General features: G+C 41.6%; 1 long non-coding RNA gene across 1 annotated transcript; it reads left to right on the top strand.

The window, feature by feature from the left end:
* The first annotated feature begins 3,801 nt into the window (after positions 1-3,801).
* LOC135294650 (uncharacterized) lies at positions 3,802-8,758 on the top strand. Its single transcript, XR_010356754.1, has 2 exons — positions 3,802-3,905; positions 8,526-8,758. It is a non-coding gene; the product is annotated as an uncharacterized LOC135294650 (long non-coding RNA).
* Positions 8,759-23,254: the final 14,496 nt, after the last annotated feature.

The following is a 23,254-nucleotide window of genomic DNA, read 5'->3' as shown; positions in this document are numbered from 1 at the left end:
AGTCACTGTCAGAGCCAGGACAGAGTTCTTGAGCCCCTTGCATGTGCTCCAGCCATTTGTCAAGGCAGCTGGACTTGTATGTCTGTGCTAGAGACCAGAGGAGTGTACATGAAGAGAGCAGAGGAATTATCTCTGTGGAGACAAAGAAACACATCTTTCCTCTCAAGATTAGAAGAATGGTAGGCGAAAATATGGTTAGGGGCTTTCTAGAATTTTCTTTAAGACAGCAGCAAGTCCTAGGGAGGAATATTACCGTAACTTTTCTCTTGCCTTCTGTTGCAGCAGCAAGCTGTCTCTGTAGTGGCCCATCTTGTCTCTATTTGTATTGCATTCACACTTCCCAGCCATGTCTGAAATGGGATATGAAGAAGAATAGAAGAACTTGCCCTGAAAGTGTCACCCCTAATTAATATCCTCCAAGGCAGCTCCCTAATCAGTATGCAGATGTGGTTTCAGTGCAGCTCGTTCATGGGCTCACTCCTCAGAGAACACTAGTTGGGTATGACACTGATAGACTGTGGTGCCACAGGGTCTGCCACAGGGCTACATCCACCAGACACGTCACTGGCAGCCACCACAGCAGGAGAGCAGGTCCTGCCTGGGCAAATCCATTTGTGCCTGGGAGTGGAGTCAAACAAGAGGGGTTGATCTGATATGGTGGAGGAAAGAAGCCCAAAGTGTGACCAACGATCTGGTTGGCAAACAGTGTGGACAAAGGAACCTCACAAGCTTGTATCCTCTATTCTCCACACCTATATCTACTCATGGCCATCACTTGTGTACTAAAGCCATTTCTTCCTCACAGAATTGTTCTGAAGTTGCTCTGCCCAGCTCTAAAAAGCATATTAGTTCTGTACTTTAGTAGTTCTATTGTCTGTTTCTTGTCTATTCATGATCAAAAAGTTTTTGAGTTTATTTGATAGTTTTTTGACAGAAAGGTTCAGACTCATTCTGCACAGGAAAAATCTAATTTTCATGGAAACATTCCTTGCAAAGCCTTTGTTGTCTCCCACTGACCTCTTCTGTTTGACATAATTCAACACGTTAGAAACATTAACAGGGAGAAAAATCCAGCAAAAATCCTCCAAGGCCTACCATGGTGCTAGTAGAGATGACAAAGTGAAAAAAGTACTACTTTATCAAAGAGGTCAGACCAAATGCTGGGTTTCAACATGCTGAGCAATCAAGTGTCTGAAGTCTCTTTGAATCAGTGGTTCAGTATGGACTTGAAGAAATCTACTCATTTGGGCATCTCTTCAGCTCCCTGGAGCTGTTTGTGTGTGCAGCTCCTGTGTTGGTGACACCCAGCAGGCTGCCAGGCTTGTCCCTTGCAGCAGTCTGTCACGACAGGACCTCAGCTGTGCAGTGTTATATCCACCATGATTACTATGTGAGAATTACTACTCTGAGTATACAAGCACCCCTGCCTTCAAAATGTACCCTTAAACCCCTCTTTTCTCTGCCACACAGAGGCAGGAAGAGTTCATAAAGCAGAAGATTCCCCTCTGTCTTATAGCCAGTGCCTAGGGCTAGCATCTTTGGCCCAGAGGAATGATTGGTCCCAGCTGTCCCTCAGCTCCCACGGACAAGTTTTGCAGTTTGTGAGATGCAGTTTTCCCATCATGCTGTATCCCAGTGCATGAGGTGATGATGATTCACCACAGAAGCTGATTGACAAAATATTATGAAAGGAACACAAAGCAGGGAGTGAGCCAGTGTGTAGCATGAAGGTCACAGACCTCTGTCTGATGAAGTCCAGGATGTTTTTCCCCTATACCATTTCTGCATAGTCAAAAGCTGAATGTGTTTTCCCCCCATATTAGTCAAACCTTTAAGTAGCAGATGAGGGGAGTTTCTGGAAGCTGAAAGCCTTCTAGCTAGAAATAATCCATCATTACAAGCCTAAGCCTTAGAGGTTTTCTAGCAGATCTTTAGAAAATGGTCAATGAAAGGTCTGAGACCAGAAAAGTTAGGAATTTAAAAGAAGTTGCATTAAGAAGTGAGCTTTACAAAGCATATATTCCCCTTGAAGCTGAGGTAAATCAAGGCTAAGCAACATGGAGTTAAGTAGGTGAGCCTTCTGTACCACTGGGCTTATTCAGGATTTCTTAGCAATTAAAGTTTCTTCTTAATTAAGGGTACCTGCAAAAGATGTTTGGTCTGCTTGTATATGGATTTCTTTTGTCTCCTGAATGACACAGAGTAGAACTTTAATGGTTTTTTCCTTCTCTTTGAGTTTTACTACAAAAAATATCAAGACTATTGAGTCTGAGCTTACCTAAACTTGCTGAAGGATTTACTTTGGAACTAATTAAAAGATCCTGTTCTACACTGAAGTCTTAGCAAAGCTTTCCTAACTCTCTTGCCAAACCAGGCATTAGAGTAAGGTAAGTTTCTGAAATGCTTGGATGTTCAACTCTGCTACAGCCAGTGAAATAGGTTTCTGTTCAGGTCCTAAACAACTGGCTTAACTTCAATATCCCAAGCTGACTGCCATCCTTGATTCTCAGTAAAGCATTGAGCACAACCAAAGTAGCAGCTCTGTATCATCTTAATCCTATTCTTGTCAATATGCCCTGGACTGAATGAATGCAGAGCAGCAAAGAGACCAGTCCCTCCCTGGCATCTCTGAAAAATACAACATGAAAATATATGTTTGGTCAAGTGTCCAGAATTTCTTTTTCTCTGAGGGGTGGATAGTCACCACAACAAGCTGGGTTCCTTACAGCCATGAGGATCCTGATCTTGCTTAACCTGCAGAGAACAGGATCAGATATATGTGTGTGTCCCTTTGTATCCTCTAACTATGTCCTTGAACTGTGGCAGCTCTGGAACATTTTCTCATGTCTCTTGTACAGATCATTGGAAGAATTTGAAATGCTAACCTGCCCTCTTGTCCCCTCAACACATTGTCCCAAGACAATTTGGTGGAAGAGACATTTCAGTTGCCCTCGGATATTTCATAACTTTAAATATTTTATAAAAAATTAAATGTTAATTGTGTGCTGTCCAGGGGAGAAAATCATTGTAGTATTCAATTAACATTTAATATATTAGCCATCAAATATTTAAATAGCCTCTATCCAATGGATGTATTTCTTCTGCATTATCTGACTTAGCTTCCCACAGAACTTTACACCAGGATGCAAGAGCAGAAAAACTTTAAAAGGCTAGGGGGGAAAAAATGACCTATCTGCCTATGTTTTCTTAAAGTTTTCCAGCATAATATAGAAGCTCTGGATACTGGTGTGGGGGAGAATCAGCAAGCTGGTAACCCCTGTAGTATTGCTTTGGTGTTCGGCAACCTCACCCTGACAACAAGTCATGACCTCTTTGAGAAGATGCATAGAGAGCTCTTAACTGTACTGTTGCCTCCTTAAGTCATTTCAAGTCTTTGTTGTGCTGAGCTTCAAAATCAGCTTCTGTTCTCAGGGCCCTACATCTCATGGCTCCTGCTTATGTTTCCAATTTGGGTTGCTTTTACGTTTCCTCTCCTTGATCTGTCCTTAGTGATCACTTCTGTCAACTTCTTCCTTCACTGACAGGTTTGTCTTCTTTCCTGTCACCTCATGCGCTTTCAGTACCTTGCTGTAAGGTCTGTTCATCAAGCTGCTCTTTTATTCTAAAAGTAGCAGACCTCCTCCCCATCCTCCAAAAAGAAATACAAAAGTTTACTTGCTACAATAACAAAACATATGTTTCTGTGGAGAAGAGATGATAAAATCATTACTAGTAAAGCTTACACGTCACAGATGTTGCCTGGTAACTAAGGGCGGGATGAGGCTGGTTCTATGGAGCAGTGTGTTAGCAAGATGTGCTGCCTGACTTCACAGGGTTAATACATGAAATAGAGACTGTGGGACAGGCACTGGCTGGAGAGCTGTCTCTTATGCCACACCGACTTGGTAAATGCTTTAGGCACCTTGTGATAATGGGCTGAATACGAGAATTTGGGATATTGTTCAGGGACTTCAGAGTAGGAATCAGGTAGAAGATTTGCACAGTGTCTTTTGTTTTGAGAGGTGTTTAATCTCTGTGGATGGATAGCCATGTTTGCAAAAGTTGGCTTTGGTACTCTCAGTACTGTGGTCCCCTTGTAAAGTGATGCTGCTGATTGTAGGGAGCTGGGTCACATTAGGAGAACTCTTGTAGAACCCTTCAAATGGAAAATTGTGGACCTTGACTATAAGCCAATTGTGTGGTCCCCTCCAAGATTCCAGATATATTTCCCACATTCTTTAGATACATCTATTTCTTATCTGGTTTTTAGTCTCTCACTCTGTTTCAAGGTGTGATGCTTGCATATGTTTCCTGGCTGGCTTGGCAGAGCTGAACATGGTATATGTTCAGCTTGATGCAGAGCCCTCAGCAAAATGGACTAAGGAGATGGATATTGGTGTACTTATTCCAGATCTTGTTTCAGTTTTGGGTTCCACAGATCAAAAGTTGAAAATTGTGGGGTCAGCTAAAAGAAAGATCCAGGGCTGGTAATATTCTTATCTGCAGAAAAGGCATTGACATTTTTATCTATTTAGCTTATCAAAGCGAAGGATCTTGGTTGTGGAATAAAGCCAAGAGGGAAAGAATTTGTCTGATCTAAGACAGCTCTTTAGTGCTCAAACATGTGAAGGGAACTGAGAACAGGAGATGGAAGCTAGACAAACTTGGAATAGAAATAAAGAACAGCAGAGTAATGAGCTGTTGGAAGAGATCTGTCAGAAGCAGGGAATTTCATCAGCACTCAAGTCTTCAGTCCAGTCCTGTCAACCTTCTACATGGGCTGCATGGCGTGAAGAGAAGTTGTGAGTCTGATGCAAGAACTACAGGTGGAGATTATGACCTGTGCTCTGCAGGAGGACAGAGTAGCCCTGGTTGTTCCCGTAGTCAGTATTTGGATAAAAAATTATGGTGGCTGTTGCTCTGTGGCCTGCCTCTTCTGTTTTTGGCATGATATGGGAACATAAGGGCATAGAGATTTCTGAGGCCATGGACCTTGGTGTGTTGTGATACTGCTGTACCCTTAATACTTACCATGAGAATTTGCCAGCTTTCTTGCTGGTCAGGTGTGCCAAGTTGCAATAGCCAAATGGTACCTGATTTAGGCCATATCCAGGTGGTCATGTCCTTAACCCTTCAGTCATCCAGCATCAGGGTCCTGTGCCCAGATGGTGGCAGCCAAGCTATGGGGCAGTTTTTTCTGTGTTTATATTGGCCCTGTCATGGCTGTGAAGTTGACTCCCCTGAGTTTATACTTCTGTGCCTGTCTTTCCCTTCCAGGGACAAATGGGCTATTGAAGAGGCAGGAGAGAACAGTGGGCTCTGGTCTCATTGCAGGAGCCCACAGTGTAAAACACTCTTGTGTAAACACAGCTAATCTGAGGTTAACTCCCTTTGCCTCTCCTTCTCTTACCTCTAGAATAAATTGCCCACATATCTTCCTGATGGCCTCTTTAAACCAGAACAGATCAATTATATGGATATATATATGTAGTACTCTGAAATAACAAGCCCTTGGAAACACCGCACTGAGTCTGCGATGCTGTTTGCAGAACATGGGCATAATTGGTGTGAAACCTCTATTTACAAACAGTTTATCTCCTTGCCTCTAGGTTTCTGGGAGGGAAAGAATAGGGATGTCTGAAAGGAGGGGGTTGCTCTTTTGCAAAAAGTGCTGTTTCTGTGAGAAGTGGAATAGCAGTGGCTATTCTGGCTTTCATACAGTCAGGCATGTTTCTGCTCTGGACTCAAGTCCTAATTCTTTCACTCACCTGTGCAGTACTGTGTGTGCTATTCCAATTTTTTGAGATCTAGTATTTTGGTATCTGTGTGTATGAAGAAGGCTTAAGGTGGATTTTAGAAGCTCAAGATCTTCTTAAAGGCTTGAATAAATATAACTTTAGTGTTTCATGTCTCTCTCACTCCTCTGATGGGACATGCTTGGCACTGTCTCTGTCTCATCCCTTGTAGGGTGAAGCAGGAGGATGGAAGATCATGGATTATGCTCAGTACTCTTTCCCACTGGGAATGAGGGGAGCAAGATTTGAGATTCAGTTGATAAGCAGAGGACTAAGGAGGCTGAAGTATTATTGGGAAGCTTGCTTGTTTGGAGAAGGTGCATGTGGGGAGGGGTACTTTAAGGAATGATACGTTGCCAACTAGATCTCATCACTGAAGCTGGAGCAAACATTTGACACTGTTTTAGGGCAAGACTAAGTGGCCCAAGGAGCTGCTACAGCATAAGAACTGCTGTAACAAGCAAAATTGTGTATTAGTTCTGTAAGTCTCTCTGTTGGAAACAATGCTGGCCATTTCCTGGTGATAGATAAATCTTTGATACTTTCACGAGCCCTTGCCAGAATTTGACCTCATTGAGAGGAAGTGCAGTTGGTCCCTGGCTTTCCCTTCATTTATCCCTTATTCCTCAGACTGTGGAAAGCAGGTTGGGAGAGCCTCTAGCCTGTTTTCAGTAGGGAAATTTCCAGTTTCCTTTAATGTACTTTCTTGCTGCGTGGTTAAAGAGCTAGGAGCTATTTTTTTTAATGTTCATCACATTGAAAGAAGAGTCTTGTTGAATATTTCATCTGCTTTTTTGAAATTTGGGGAATGACAAGGGTAGACCATAGATCTAGGGGGATTGGTGTGAGAAAAATGATGTCTAGTCCTCCAAAGTGAGCTACAGCTATAGTTAGAAGGCAGATTAAATGGCACATTCATATTTCTTGTATGGATGTTAGCAAGACAGGTAAAACCATGACCAGGGTGCAGGGCAGTCCAGTAAAGCTGCCATCCCCATTGCTGGCAGCTTTGGGGCTGTATTTGCTTCTCCAGTCTCATCTGTGATTCTCTCAGACTGCTCTTGTATTTGCTTTTCTCCCTATTTGTTTTCAGGGTGTCTGTCTGCTTGATCACCCCTTTGCTGTCTCTTGGTTTGGTGTTGGTGGTTCCAACCTTTTATTTCAATGCCTTCAGTCCTGAGGAGGGGATCTAGGGTACTTCCCTCCTGCATGCCAGCACTCCCTTTGCTAGAGTGGTGTTCATCAAAGACAGACACTGGTTTGGCTGCGATGGCCTGCAATGGTTTTTTGTTTTGATCCTGTCCTGCTTCCTAAATGCATCCTTTTAGTATACCACTTCTTTTCCTCCAAATTTCCACAATATTAGCACAACCTTTCTATCCAGTGATGTTGGGGAAACACACCTTTTTTTTTTTTTTTTTTTTTTTTTTTTTTTTTTTTTTTTTTTTTTTTTTTACCAGGACTGTAGAAAGACCTGCCTAGTTTTATCCCTCAGTCTGGTTTCACAGCTGAACCCATGTTCTAAGCCTAACCATATGCTCTGAGCTGTGAGGACACTTTGTTCCATCTTTGCTTTGTCTTTTAGACTGCATGGTCCACAGTAGAACTGTGTCTTTTCACTCTGTGCTGCATCTGGCAAACTGAAGGCACCTGGCACACTGTCAGAACTCAACAGAAATTAAATAGTAGTAATACAAAGATACCTAGAGAGATTAGAGATTTGGTATGAAAACAAGTGAAGAGTCAACTTGGCAAAAATGAAAGTTAATGTACCTGGCAGTGATGGGAATGTGGGAAAATGGAGCCCTTTATGAATATTTAAAGTGTGTAAACACCAAGTGGAGAAGGAATTAGTTAATGTGTGTTGGACAGAGCTAGCAGTGATGGGAAGAAATACAAATGAGGAAACCCTTATGGTGAGCTCATTGAGCTTTTAAATAGTTTCCAAAAGGAAAGACTAGGAGTTACTTTGCCTGGGATGCAGTAAAAATACTGTAGCACACTGTCTGAAATTCTGGGACCACTCAAGTCAATGAGAAAATTTGTTCTGACACAACCAAAGCCAAGATTCCCTCCCCAGATAAACGTGAAAGTGAATTGGCAGAAAAATTGACTGGTGATTGAGTGTTTGCTGTTTTCAGAGCTGTTTTGATAGTTTCCCACCAATGCAATATATGATGGTGGCTTATGAGAACAGATAAACATAAAATACCAAGTATGGCACTGTATATAAATAAGACCAGTGTTTTACAGTTCAAGGCATTGTTATTCTACATGATCACAGCATGCAAACATCTGCAGAGTATGCAAGTAATATATGAAGGTATTTAGTATGAGCACCATGTAGATTCTTGGGGAGTTGATAGGCAGCAGTGGTTTTCAATCTCTTTTAGTTTGCAAATTCCTACCAAATTTCCCAAGATTGAGGACCCCTGAATGGTGAATTAACATAACAATGTCTTTTTTTTATTTTTTATGGAAACTGTAAATATATCTTGTGGACCTCTAAGGGACCAAAATCAGAATGTGAAAATTCTGGCAGGAAGATATCTGGGTTGTATTCAGATGTGATAGATGTTTGCAAGGCAATTTTACTTAGCTATATTGTGATGTAATTGCTGTTTTGTGGGTTTTCAAGTGCAACTCTTCCAGTGTTGGAAAGCCTTGCTTTGTATAAAGAGCTCAATGCATATTGAGAGCAACCTGAATTTGCCTGCATTTTTTTTACAGACTCTAGACTGAGTGTCAGCCTAGACTTTATGTTCAACATCAGAGTTAGATCAAAGCAGCAGCCAGTCTTGGCTGAAGGTCAGTGATCTCAGCTGTTCATCACCAGAAGATCCCCCTTTGTTGGCACAGCTACCCTTGGCAAACCTGATAGCTGGGGTGTGATTATTCATGTGTCTGTGTCAGGACATCAGAGATGACAATTGCAGCAATAAATGAGCTGTTGGTCTTAGTAACTTTTTACTCCCTGGTTGCAGCCCACATTAAGATGTGTGGGTTGAACAATCCAGCTGAACACAGTTTTGTTATTTTGTGGGGTTTTATTTTGTTTGTTTGTTTGGGGTTTTTTTGTTTGGTTTTGTTGTTGTTGTTGTTTTATTTTTGTTTTCCCTCAGCCTGCTAAATAAATCTTTGACCTGTAGTGGTCTTGAGTGAGTTCTCCATTCCCATGTGAAAGTGGAAACAGCAGGTAGGAAGTAGCAATTGAAAACTCCTGGCCTGGAGAGATCAGAGTATGGTCTGCAGCTTTTGAGGGACATCATGACAGATGGCAACAGAAATGGAAATTTTGTCCTGAAGGCGGTTTTGACATTTCAAAATTTTATGTTGTCAAACTGGGATGAAAGCCCCAGTTGGGTTACTGGCTTAATTTGTGAAACACTCATTCCATATTTTTTGTTTAATTGCAGCATAAATATTTTAAAGGTATCTGAAATACTTTGTGAAATATGTATTTATAATAAAAGGTATTTTGATAACATGGAGTGACTCTTTATGAAGTCAGTACATTCATGCAGGCACTGTGCAGCTCAATTCTGTCAGATCACCTTTTCTGATAGAAGACTATGCTGATTTTAAGATTTCAGCTAAGGAATATAAAGCTCCTGCTCTCTTGAGAAAAGGAATACTAAACATGTTACAAAAGGAAAGGATTTAGCATTCCAGTAGCATACTTACCAGCTCAAAATTAGACTATTTTAAGTTTTTTCTTCAATATAACACTTATTCTTACTTTTTAATGTCATTCTACAGTCTCAAAACGTGACACCCTGTAATTTAAGGGACAAAGTCCTAAGAAATGCTAAAAGCTGCATACTGAAATGTAAAAACAATTACAAGGGAAATGAGGCAGCTTTTTACAGTGGCAGTGCATTGACCATTGAATTTTACTGATCAGAGATCCCATCTTCCTCTGGGATCATTCTCTTGAGCTTGGATATCTTTCTAACAGGTATTTTCTAGTTTCTAGTCATGCAGAATCCTCATGTCTTGAACTTGATTATATTTGCTTGCCTGTGGTGGTAAAGGAAGGTAAAGTCCCCTCACCACTGATACTGTCTGAAATTCTGTTGGAACTCAGGACACCTCTCTGGGTGCCCTGGATGGCTCTAGCCCCTGGCAGGGGCTCAGAGATCCTGGCAGAAAGTCAAAGACACTTGGGATTTCGATCTTAACCCATGGAGCAAATTACCAACTTTGTATGAAGAATCACAAGTCACAAAAGTTTAAGGAGCATAATAGTAGTTGTCAAAGGGAGAAAATTGGAATTTTGGGACTTTTAGAACGGGGGTTTGGAGTCCCAAGATGGAGAAATTTGGGTGTTCCCTGTCCTTCTTTCTCCTTCCTAATCTCCATGTTCTGGGTGATGCTGGCACATTTAGATTGGTTTTGAGTAGAAGCAGACAGTCTAACACAGGCAATAGGTACTGGAAAATAACTGTAAATAAAGTACATGTAGTTCATGGTATAAAATGTAGACACCAGCCCAGGGGCGGGCAGTGTGCCCTTGACAGACCTGCAGAGCAGACCTCTGTGGGTCAGAGAAAAAATAATTTAGATAATAGATAATAAACAACCTTGTGAACTAGAGCTGAAGAATTCTGACTCTTTCTTTGACCATCGGGCTGGGAAAAAGGGACTCTCGGGTCATCCCAACAGCAGGAAACCTGAGAAAATTCAAATGTCTCTGTGAGGAAGGGAGCCCATCCTAACATTTAATGGCCCAGTGTCCCACTCTGACAGCACAATGCTGATGAGCAGATTAAACCTGCTCCAAGGCATCATTGTGGAGACACAAAGAAAAAGTGAAGTTACCAGCAGAGATTCTATGGTAACAAATTCTTAGCGCTGTGGAATTAATCTTAAGATTGAAGTTTTGATATGGCTGTTCCCTGTGCAGAGCACAAAATAAGGTAGGGAATGGCAACGGTTTTCCTGGACTGGCTGCCCAAATTTCTTTACAGCTGGAGGCCTGCACAGAGGTCTCCTCTTGCAGTGGGAATGATCACAGCTTGGCTAGTTGAACTCTTTGATTTTTTAGTCATTACAGCTCAAGATCACATAAGTATTTGAATTTTGCCAAGGCAACAGAATATATTGTCCTTCTCCTGGAAAAGGTCAGATAGCTACTTGGCCTTTTCTCCTTGGAGTGACCTCCAAGATTAAACTGCATTACGTATTTCCACTGTTATATCTTTTCAACAATTCAAAATTACGTTTCTCTCACAAATTAACTGAGTCCCTGCCCCTGTCCTTGCCCCTGGCTCCTGATGGATTTTATCATTTAATGAAGCCTGATTCATTTTTTTCCCAAGTTTTTTTCATTTATTATTAATTTTAAACCTCTTTTTTTTGGGTTCAGAGAGATTGTGAGGTTGCACAGTAAGACCATGCTGTATTTATAAACCTGTTAAAACTTTACAAACAGAACATAGTGTGCATATCACTGCATTAGGGAATCAGGAAACACTACTAAGTAATTAGATTATGTATTATGAAGACACAATATTAAATTTTTAGCTGGGAGTGGAAAGAAAGCTCCCTTTGTACTAATTATTACTGTTACTTGCATTGTAGTTGAGCCCAAAACATAGGTTGGGCTCAGAGCCCCATTAGGTGAAGTGTTGGGTAAATTTTGCAGAGAGAGAGAGAGAGAGAGAAGACTGCTGATGTGCTTTACTCTGTGGAAGTGCTGATGAATTGCAATCATGGAGACTAATTAAAGCATCTGGATGGATAGATAAAATGGACATAAACCAGATTTAATTGATGGAGAGCAGAGGAGGGTTTGACAGTTAATTAATGTTTTTAATCAGTTGTGGATTTACAGGAGGAAAGGGAACGGAGGAGGCTGATGGGGTCTTAGCCCTTGCTGATAGCAGTACCTGGTGTATGGGAGTGCCTGGTGTCACATGGAAAGAGGGTGTTCAGACACCCAACTTTTCCTCTCCACTCTCATCATGGATGCACTTGACCTCAAGGCTTTTTATGTACATTATTTTCCCACCCCTTGATTTGCTGATCCCTTGAAAGATGTCCAGTCACCTTTAGGAAATTCCCATGTCTAGATCCTTACAATGCACACCAGATACAGAAATAGAGCAAGGCCCTATGGGTTTGCAGACCATGGTTTGAAAACCACTCATCTGAAAAATGGGAAGTATTAGACATACTCTGGATATAGCTCTTAATGTTATTCTGCCATTTGTGTGTTGTAAGTCCTGAAGATTTGTCCCTAGACTGAGGTCTGTTAAGGTGAAGGATATAGTGAGTAAGAATATACATGGTCTCCAGGCTTTCAGTGAAAAAGTTATTAATACTCTGCACTGCTGTGAATGGGGAGATCTGTATTTTTAATGGGCTTTTCACAAATTACAGTCTTCCCAATCTCCAGTAGGAGGGATGGGGAAATCATTGCAGCAGGTATTAATGCAAGAGGGTTTAGTCTCATCCTTTCAGAACATAAACTGAAATGTGTCTTCCATATGCTAACATACTGCTGCCTGTGCCAAGCTGGGTTTTTGGAGATATGCACACACACTTGGGATCTTTTTCCATTGTGTGTCATAGAAGAATGCTAATTTTCAGTGGAAAAGGGCCTGTATTGATTCCAAAGGATACATATAATCAATATCAATTGCAGCGTGGCAATTACATGCGTGACTCCCAGTCCTGGCTGGTACTGACATAGCCCAAAAGGGCTTCATGAGGTTCTATAGTACTGTTGTGCTGTGGGGAGCAGCAGAGGGATAAAAATGGGAAATTACTTGCTCCAAATCACTCTTACATAAAGACTGTGAGGAGTGACAAGATCCAAAAAACTGGAATGCACCATGAACTGTAGAAAATCCTTGGTATTCTAACCTGGTATGTCCTGATCCTTCGGGGCTCCTCTGTGATGTGCAGAAGAGCATTGCAGAGATGCTTGACTGGCTACTAACCAAGTTCTCCCTGGACTGGAAAGCAGTGCATCCCATTGATACAGACTTTTGTTCTGGGGCCCAGTTGTAACAACTGCACAACACTTTACCAAGCTGAAGTTCCATATCAGCTGGAGATAGCTTGGGGAAACCCAAAATGCCTTTGCAGAGGATAAGGGATACCATTAGATGTCTAGAGACTTTCTTATGACAATCAGTCCTTGTCACTAAGGGAGGGTTGTGTGTGGGTGGCACTTTACCCTGCAATTGTGCTTTCGATTTCTGCAGCTTTGTGTAAAGACTTAATCTTGTGCCTGGTCTCACTGCAGAAGGTGCTTTGATTGTGTGTTTGGGACTGAACCAATGATTCCAGCAGCTTGCTCTGCAATTGGGCAGTGCTCAGAGGTGATATAAATGATGCTCTATGTTACCTGGCAGCAACTTAGTGTAACTTACAGGAACGTACAGTCAGGGAATAAATGATGCAGGAGCAAAGGCAGCTCAGTGAAAGGTGTAAGACAAAGTGAGAGTAGGAGGTCCTTTATCTTAATTCTACTTGGTGGTTGCTTTTCTATCTACCCAGTTATATTGGCCTGTAAATTACAACTACTTATCAACCAGAGGTAAAATGCAATATCATTTCAGTCACTTTCAGTTTGACCCAAAATGTTTACATCCATGAAAAAAAAGAATGATTGCCACTTATTTATTTTTACAAAAAATGATAGGCCATTGTGCAGGAGAAATCAGCCTCAGCTGACATTCACAGCTGTTCTTTTATGTGGGAGGCAAGCAAAGTGAAAATAGTATGCCACTCATGTTTCTGTTGGACAGTATTTTGGAATATACAGTTAATCTGCTCAAGGGGGAAAAAACATGGGGAGAATGCACTGCTTAGCAATAAAACACATCAATACTCCCCACATCACCACATCAATATACAGTGATTAAATTTATAGCTGTAGCTTCACAGTTGTTCTGCCTGAAAACCCCCAGGGTGGCCTCAAAGTCCTCTGCTTCTAATCCAAACTGGTGATGCCATGGTGCTTCTGTCATTCAACATCCCCCCCAGTTTGTTTCATGTAACAACACATTTCTCACGTATCCAAATTAAGCACAGGGACATCAGAATTCTTCCCAGGAAAGGCTCAGTTAGGGAGGGTCTCCCATCCTTCAGTGATCACCTAAGCAAAAAATGATTAAATTGGTTATAATGAGTATCCTTAAATCTGGAGAGAGGCAGAAAGCAGCTATTCTCTGCCTGTTGAGGCTTCTTCATTTCATCTTAATAACTGCTCCAGAACTACAACAAGCATCAATAAGCATCAACATTTTCAGCCAAGGCTCCTGCTTTTTCACATATTTTAGTTTCTGGCTGCACTGGCCAAGATACACAAACTACATTTAGGCCAACTGTTAAAATCCTTAAAAGGAAGAAATACACCTGATGTCATGAGAACTAATTTTAGAAAGGGTGATAGTTGGTGGATCAACAAATGGACTAAGTCTTTTCCAGGGCTACCAAAGTTTGTCTGTGGAAGTGTCATATGCCTCAGTGCTCTATTTCTTTTTCTTCTAGGATAACTTTTTCTTTCCCTTGGCTGTAGATGGATCCTGTGTCTGACAGCTGTGTATCCTAGACAGTCAGAGATTCACATCAGTCTCTTGAATTTCACCATATGAACTTCACCATAATCAGTGAAGTCATTGTAGCCTCTGGTATCTAGCTGGGCACTCAAAATCAGGTTAAAATGAAAAAAAAAAAGACTAGTTTGAGATTTCACAAAGAGAAATGTGTCAATGTGGCAGTTCAAATGCATTTGGGCTTTATCTGAAATTGTAAGGAAAAGTCAGGAGGTGAGTAAATTACCTGCACAAGCTCTGACTGGGATAAATCCACCCTGAGAAGGGACAGCTCCAGGACTCCATCCTGTACATTACTCATTAAGTCTATGCCTAGAACAACAGTTTAGAGGGAATATGCTAGTTGCCTTACCCATGTCATGGATCTCTTTGTGGTCTCTGATTCTGGACTGCTTCAAGTGTTCAAGAAATGTCAAAATAGAAGATTGTTCAGGGGTCCTTTAGCTTAAAAAAAATTAAGCTTTCAAAATAATGTACTGAAAAAGGAGCTTTGCGCCTGTCACATGTGAAAAAGAACAATTGCTGTATCTTCTGATCAAAGATGAGTTTGCTGTAAATGAATTACAGCTGATTCCATCTGTATTGACTTTTATAAAGCATCCACCACTGTGGAATCCAAGCAAGGAAAGATCTGATCTATAGATATATATTCATACATTGTTTAAAAAATTAAATACGAGCCAAAATAGATGTTCTGTGAGGCAGAGGCAAATGTTCTGCTTGAAAGCAGCAATAAGCTTCTTATTGTTTACTAAATATTTGTACTGGATTTTCAGCATACAGAGAGATCATAAGCAAGAGATACAAGCAAAAAACAAACAATAAAGTGAGAGCATACAACAGAAAGCTAAGCAAATCATCACATTACAGGATTTTCCAAAGCACAAATGATTTTCATGTAAAAAGCGAGTCCTATGCTGTATGAGATAAAGAAATGTTTAGCATAAATGTGCATCACTGGCACTGATAGCAGAAATGGATGTTAGGATGAGCTGACCAAATTTTTCTGCCTATTTTCATACCCGTGGAATTTTTCCAGTAACTTGTTAGCTTGTGGTTCTGTAATTCCATCTAGAGAATTTTTTGGGTGGTGACTTGTCAACCTTCTTGATGATGCTGAGCCAAGGTATGAGCTGGTACTCTCCCAGGTGGTTTAAGAGGAGGAGGAGGAAGCTGAAGTCACCCTTCCCTCTATGCCCTATGCAGGCTTGTAGCTGTGCCCTTCTAAGTGCACTCCTGAGTGCTGATTGCTTGTCTTGCTTGATAGCCATGGTCCAGGTTGTGCATTATTGAGTCTGCAGATCACCAGGCTTTGGGAAAATGGACTGTAAAATCATGTGTGTTCATCAGAGTACTGGGCACATATATATACATATATATATATATATACATATATATATACACACATATATATACACACACACACACACACATATATATATATATATATAAAATGTGTTTGTGTGTGTGTGTGTGTGTGTGTGTGTGTGCGCATACTAGCTGTACCCAGCACACATGACTTTAATACCCTCAGATATCCTTTCTGCTCGCTTTTTGGAGATGACTGGAGAGTTGGCAGAATGAGACATGTGCCTGTGCTCCAGTGGTTGCAGCTCTCATCTGATGTATTAGCACAAACCCACCCTTCATTGGCAGTTTATGCTAATACAACAGCCTTGGCTAGAGCATTCAAGGTGCAGACACATGTGTTTTTTCTGCTTTCCCTGCTGCTGGGGAAGTAACTTCTGGCAGAGGAATAGGGTAGACAGCTGGGGAGAGGTAACATCTTAAATCACATCAGCTAATCTCTTTGGAGCTCGTATGTCAAACACATTTGCACACTCAGAATGGGTGCAAACTGACTCTGTTTTGCCTGGGACCATCAGTCATATTAAGGACAGCCTGGGACAAGGGCATGAAGCTTCATCATGGAGTATGTCTGCTTCCTTATTCCTTACCACCTTTCCTGTCCTTGAGAGGGACTGAGGTCCCTAGGTTTGGTGATTTGCTGCACCCCTGCTCACCAGTGAGTGAAGGCTGGGGTGCAGAGCCAAGCCCTGGCCCACAGCAGTCCCTGCTGCCCAGCTGTTAACATCTCCGCCCCACGGTTTCAGAATGGGTGAGCTAGAATTCCCACTGCAGTGCCTGGACATGATCCAGGAGATGGCAAACACAGAGCCTGAAACGTGCTCCTTGAGGATGTGTTTCAGCCTGCTGGCTGAGAAAAGGGGCTGTAGTGGGAGCTGCCTCTGGAGGGTAGGCATCACTATCCCATCATCTCTCCTTCCAAAACTGTGCTTTGCAGGAACAAGGAGTCTGGGGTTTTGGATGGATGTGGCTGGCAAAATCACTTCTCTTGTCTTCAGTTTTCTCAAGGTTTTCCTGATGGCATCTTGCACCAACTTGTGCTGTAGCTTCCTAGATAAATTCATGCTCAATTCTATCTCTGCAATTTCCATATCATGTTTATTCAGAATAAGTTGTTTTTGCTTCCCTCAGCCCTGCGGGGTTAACCTGTCTTATGAAATTCAAATGTCCTCCTCTTGCTTTCTGCCTTGTAACACTTCTTTCTTTTCCTCCCACCTCTTTGCTGGCTTCATGGACTGTGCTAAGCTTGCAGGAGGTACCAGAGGGCTGAGAGGGAGATGTCTGCCCTGGACAGCTCCAAAGCCAAGCCCAGCCCCTTCAATATGGACTGCATTCTGCTGGATTGTGCAGTACTTTTGAGCACCAACATTACCTAAGGCTGAACACCCATCACTGAGGAATCTTTTTTCTGATTCCACTCTGAGGAATAATACACCAGTGGACCAAATATCCAATACAGAAAGCATTAAGAAGATAGGAATTTATCCATCAACTCAGCAGTTTTCAGAGTTATACTAGAGGAGGCTTCCTATTTAAGGGAGTATTTTATCTCTCTGTTAATGCCTAATGTGTTGAATTGTTATACAGGGTTTTGCTATCACAAAATAAGATGATAATGACAATTTCTGCCTGTGTAGCCAATGATTCTTTGTACTACTTATAGATCCTTTCATTCAAGGATCTTAAAGCTCTTTATGCCTTAGTTCTTTAAAGGACCCTATTTGCTTATACTTCCAAATCCTACTAACAGAGTGCTTAACTCATGGTAGATATTGTAAAATATTAAATATTTGAAAAATTCCAGCCAAAGTCTATTAACAAATAAGTTTAAAATTGCATTATTCCCCCTCATAACAGCATGTGGAGCTAATAACACATGGAGAATCAGGATTCCAGAATGTGTTTGTTCTGATTTACAAAGGGAAAGATGCTGGATTTGGGTTATTTCCATGTTATTTCATAATGCATTGCATGTTGGAAGATCATGATGTGTCCTGCAGCGGAAGCAAGGTGATGGGAGTGCTCTCTCAAGCTATTGTGCATCACAGCAGAGGTAGGCCAGCCAAGGAGTACGACCCAGTGGGAGGAACAGTGGCCTTGAAGCCCAGATGTACAGCACTTGACACAATTGTTGTGTTTGCTCCAGGCTTGGCTTCAAAGGAAATGTTTTGTTTTTTCCTTTTCTGTTAAACAATGTCTTATATCCTCTCCTTTTGAATTTCTTCTTGTTGGTAACATCAGGGCTTTGACTTTTACTAAGGCTGAAGGCAGGAAAAATAGTCTTCTTCACACTAGTAGACATGTAATCTCCAGCCCAGCTCCTTTAGCTGGCTCTACGTGATTTGAGCATGTAACATGCAAGTGTTTTAAAAAGCAGTACAAAGAGTGAACTAGGAAAATGAAGAGACAAGACTGAGTGTCTTAGCATAAACATTTAAGTTCCTTGTCACTTTTCCACTGTGTGAAAGGCCTTGGCACAAAGCAAACGACTGAATGTAGCTGCAAGAAGTTTTAGTCCATTGTGTGGCTACAAACAATCAGAGTATTCCAAATGTTAGCAAGGAGCTTCACTACTTTATTTGCAGTCATGCACAGCGCACAAATCCTCATTTACACGAGCAGCATGGTGAAGGCAATCCTTCCCTGTGCAGCATAGGCTGTGACCTTGCCAGATGCTGAGGTCATGCAGCTGCTCTAGCAGGTATTTAGCAGCCTACAAGGTTAAGTTTGACAATTGCACCTCGTGCCCTGCTGTCTGAGTGCTCCTGCATGCTGCACTCGCCTGCCTCCATGGATAAACCTCATCTTCCCTGATTGTGAGATTCAAGTTTTTACCTGGAAAAGACCAAAGGTTAATGTGGTAACAAAGCAGAATGGTTGTTATTTCGAGTAGATAACAAATAGTTCTGTGCCCTCTGGTGAATTGCTTTAAAAATCTTCAATGAAGGGGAAATAGTGAAATGATATTCTGTAGGAATGCAGTCTGAGTTTGAGTGGTTCATCTGAATCAAAATTTTTACATTTCCAGTGGTTTTCTATATCCTGGATTCTTAAACAAGCGTGAGACAGACAATCATTCTGTCTGCCTGCATGTCAACCTGTCAGTCCTGATCTTTTCTGGTACCAGCTGGCTGCTTTCAGTCACATTTCCTAACAGGAAAGGTGATTAAAAAAAAATCCTATAAGTACCAAGGAAATTAAGTGGCTGGGCTAGGGAAACAGACTTAAATGACTGCCCTCACTGGGAGGAAAGACAGTGGTGAGAGCTGGAGTGTAACTTGCCCAGCGTGGCCTGTCAGCTGGTTGATGAGCACGTGCACAGCTGAGAGCAAACGCAGCGTGAGCTGCCTCTTGTCCTGGCTTTGGTCAGGTAACCACGGGGATGCTGCAGAGGTGTGCATGCAGGGCATGGGGGCTGCTGCCATGTAGGACCAAGAGATATTGCAGACTAAATGGACTTAGATACCAGAACATTTTAATCACAGATATATGCATTTTTATGAGTTATACAACTTCTCAGTTCAGTGGGAGAGACGACGAGATGGGTCAGAGGAGAGAATTTGGCCGGGTCAGAGTAGCAGCTCCAGCTGTGCCGTACATATTCCTGGTGTTGAGTGGTGAGGCTCCTTGGGCTCTGTCCACGGGTGTCTCCAGGTGCTGCCAGATGTAAGTTTTGGTAGAGATTAACCAATGCTTGATTAGTCCATACAAATTTCCTAAATGTGCCCTTTCTATTGCCACTTGCTGGTGCCACCAATCTGCTCATCTGGACAAGCAGTTCTTGACATATCTTGCTTAAGTTCCTCTTCTCAAATAGATCTTATTCCCTTATCCCAAGCAAGTGAACTCATGTTCATGTGCTAACATCGCTGTCAGCTAGGCCTAACTTATGCAAGCTGCTCAAGGAAACACAGGGAGAGAGTACAAGCAAGGTATGTCCAAAGGAGAATAGCTGGAGAAGGACCCCATGACTTTGGGCTGTGTGAGACATTGGACCGAAAATGTGAGAAATGAGAATTGCTTTTGCTGTTGCCTGCAAAGACCTTGTTAACTCCAATGTTCTTGAGGAGCAATATGCACTCAAACCACTGCTCTGTGCCTGCAACCTTAAATTCACCTTAGCGAAGTTTCTCTGTGTGCATTGGTTATTTATTACTGCCAGAGCACTGTGGGTGCCCAGGGGATTTCAGTAGCATGGGGATATGATTACACTCAATAATAAAAATAATGTGCTGTAATAAATCTGTCATTTAGGGTGGAAAATATTGACTGTTAATAAAATTACCTGTAGTATGGACTAAATTATTTTAGTACTATTAAAAATTCCAATAGCCAGTTTCATGGAGATGCAATTCCTTTTACTGTGGGTGGAGGAGCTGATGGGCAGATGGAAGCAGTGGAAAAAGAAGGGTAACAGCAAGGCAGGGCCTGAAACTGTCACAAGGGAATCACAAGAAATGGCAGTGGCTGTGTAGCATAAGGTCATATTCATGATAGGGAGAATAATCATATTTTTGGAGGGTAATAGCCAAAACTGGGCAATATGCCAAGCATGGAACACCCTTGGATCAGGAGTGTTCTTCTAGTGTGATTGGAGAAAGAGCTGTGGGAGTGTCTGGAGGGTTTGGTGGCAAGGTTCATCCTTTTAGGCCATCTCCAGTCTCCCCTGAGTTTCTTTACTGACTCAACAGGGAACAGGGGAATGGAGAATCTAAAGTTTTGGTTGTTCTAACAGGTTGTTTAACCTGCTAAAATCAAGACTTGTGGGGAAAGGCCACACAGAAAAGTAAAGCAAATGAGAGAAGCAGAGGCACAGTTTGGGACAGGTGAGAAAAGGATTTGGTGAGGAAGGCGGCCAAGAGCAGGGAGCATGAAGGCTCTTGTACTTGGACTCAATGATTTTAAAAGTCTTTTACAAAGCCTAAACAATTCAGCTTTTTTTAACTTGTAGATTAACTCTTGGAGGGCTGTATGCTGCTTTGTGTTTCTGAGTGGTGGTGTTGCCAGAGAAAGAGGAGGGGATGTGAGAATGCAGTTGCCACCCCTGCTGGGAGCACTGGGCTGGCTGACAGAAGAAGAGATGTCGGAGAGCAATCTACGAGGAGAACTGAGAGGGAGCAGGAGGTCACTGGGGATTTCTCAGCAGGGAAGACTGGGCCGTGTTGTCCATAGGGACTGAACTGAGCTGCAGTCAGGCACAAAGCAGAGTAATTGCTATCGAAGGAGAACCCAAAGGTGAGCAGGAGATATGGTCTGACTATGTCTCTAGGTTTGATTAGAACTAAGAAAGAGGGAATGCAACCAAAAAAAGAAAGTGAGGTTAAAGGGTGTGAGAGAAAATGGACAGAAGTCTTTCCTCAGTGTCTCAACACAAGAAATATGGGAAATGACTAAGCAGGAAGATCTCATGCATGAAAATAATGATGATTTAGTTGGCATTACAGAAAGCGGGTAGGATAATGCATGTGACTGGAATACCAATAAAGGAAGATACGATCAACAGCAGAGGGAAGAAAAAAAAACTAGGGCAGAAGAAAATGAGGTTGCATAATGATGGATCAAAAAGGTAATTCAGATTTTTTTCTGAAGCAATTTTTTCCTTTGTGTAGAACTTTTGACCTGACATTCCCATATGAATCAGGCCTACTATATTTTAAGATGAAAAGTTAAGCCATAAAAAGAAAGCTTTATGGTTTTCCCTTTTTAAATGAGATATTCATTAGAAACATGTTTCCTTTTTAAGTGATCCTGTAAGCATGATCTCATAGTTACAGCATGATGAACAGAGTGTCAGTGTGACTCCAACAGATATAGGGCAAAAAAGTTTGTCATCCTCTGAAACAGTGAGCTGGGGCTTCCTCTAACCTTTTGAAACAACCAGGATAGGATAAACATTCCAGCTTATCTCTTCCTCTGCAGATTGATCACAGAATCACAGAATCAGTAGGTTGGAAGAGACCTTTAGGGTCATTGAGTTCAACCCATGCCCCAGCATCTCAGCTAAACCATGGCACTGAGTGCCACATCCAGTCTTTTTTAAACACATCCAGGGATGGTTGGTAACTCCACCAACTCCCAGGGCAAGCCATTCCAGAACTTTATCACCTTTCCCATAAAAAATGTTTTCCTAATATCCAACCTAAATTTCCCTTGGCACAGTTCAAGAGTGTGGGACTGGGTGGGAATTGGGATGCTTCTACCTGTTCCACCCTCTATGTGAGCTGGTCAAGTCACTGCTGCTTTTATCATGATTGCATGGTTCAAATGTTGCTGATAAGATTTACTGCATGCTCTGAAGATTCATGAAGAAATGTTTTGAAAATTCTTTGACATTCTGCAATTATCATGGCGTGGTAGACCCTTTAAATTTTAACCTGACCTATTTTAAGAGTGTATGTGTTATGAGGTCAATTCCTATGTCCAGAGAACTTGGAATTTGAATTATTAAGGGATTAAAGATCCAAGCATTGCTACAGACTTTAATTCAGAATAGTCTCTGTAAAAAGAAGTTTCCAAACAGAAACAAAGCAGTGAGTGAAAATGTTAGAAGACTTTGAAGGTATGGCAACACAGTCCTGTCTTCTTTTTCTGTTGTTATAGTCTTTCCTTGAAAAAGAAAGGGGAAAAAAAAGAAAGAATAAAAATGATGAGAGGTATTCCTCCATCTAACTGACTTCTCTCCAGGCATCACCACAGTGGGACTGGCTTACCTAGAGTCAGGCACACAGAGCTTTTACTTCCATTAGCACCCTGAGAGCCAAAACTAGCCATGGAGAAAGAAGCTGACCTCTTCTTATATCTGTGTGAAGGCATCAAAATGAAAGGCACTGAGCTGCCCTGGCAGATTCCAACAGGTATTTCCACAGTTGATCTTCAAAGTAAATGTCTTTGTATATATCCCACAATGAGGTTGGCTTGGATTTATTGAGAAACTAAAGTGTTATTTTTGGGAAAATGACATTACATACTCTGGTTTATCCCAACTAGAATATGTTGGAGTTAAATGAGGCAAAGAAACAGGCTACTGTGACAGGAATATAACAATTGCACCTGCAAAAAAACAATGAACTTTCAGTACTGAAATGTTGCAAAAATAAAGAAGGAGATGTTTTATGAAGTGGTCACACACTGTAAAAAAAGTTCAAAACTGCGAAGCCAGATCAAACTAGAAAATATGAAAAAGCTTTCAGGTATTTTAAAATCCAAGCATGAGGACTTTTTTATTATTATTACTGAAAAATATATTGCAAAAAAAATCTCCACTGCTGGCAAAGAAATATCTCATCAGAGATGCTCATACCCTGAGTATCCAGAAATTTCTTTTTTTTTTTATTTTGGAAGAGATTTAAAAAATTGTACTCTAAACCATGGGCTTCTGAGCTGGTGGTCAGTTGGATGTCAGAAGAGTTAGGGAGGAGCAGTGTCTGTGGTGGGATGAAAGTTATGGTAGAATTTTACTTGATCAGGTAAACACTGTCTGTGTAACTCACGAGTCCACTTTTCAGGAGTGTGAGAATTTCT

The sequence above is a fragment of the Passer domesticus genome, chromosome 2 (assembly GCF_036417665.1).
Source record: "Passer domesticus isolate bPasDom1 chromosome 2, bPasDom1.hap1, whole genome shotgun sequence".
NCBI classification, from domain to species: domain Eukaryota; kingdom Metazoa; phylum Chordata; class Aves; order Passeriformes; family Passeridae; genus Passer; species Passer domesticus.
This window is presented reverse-complemented; position numbering and strand designations above follow the sequence as displayed.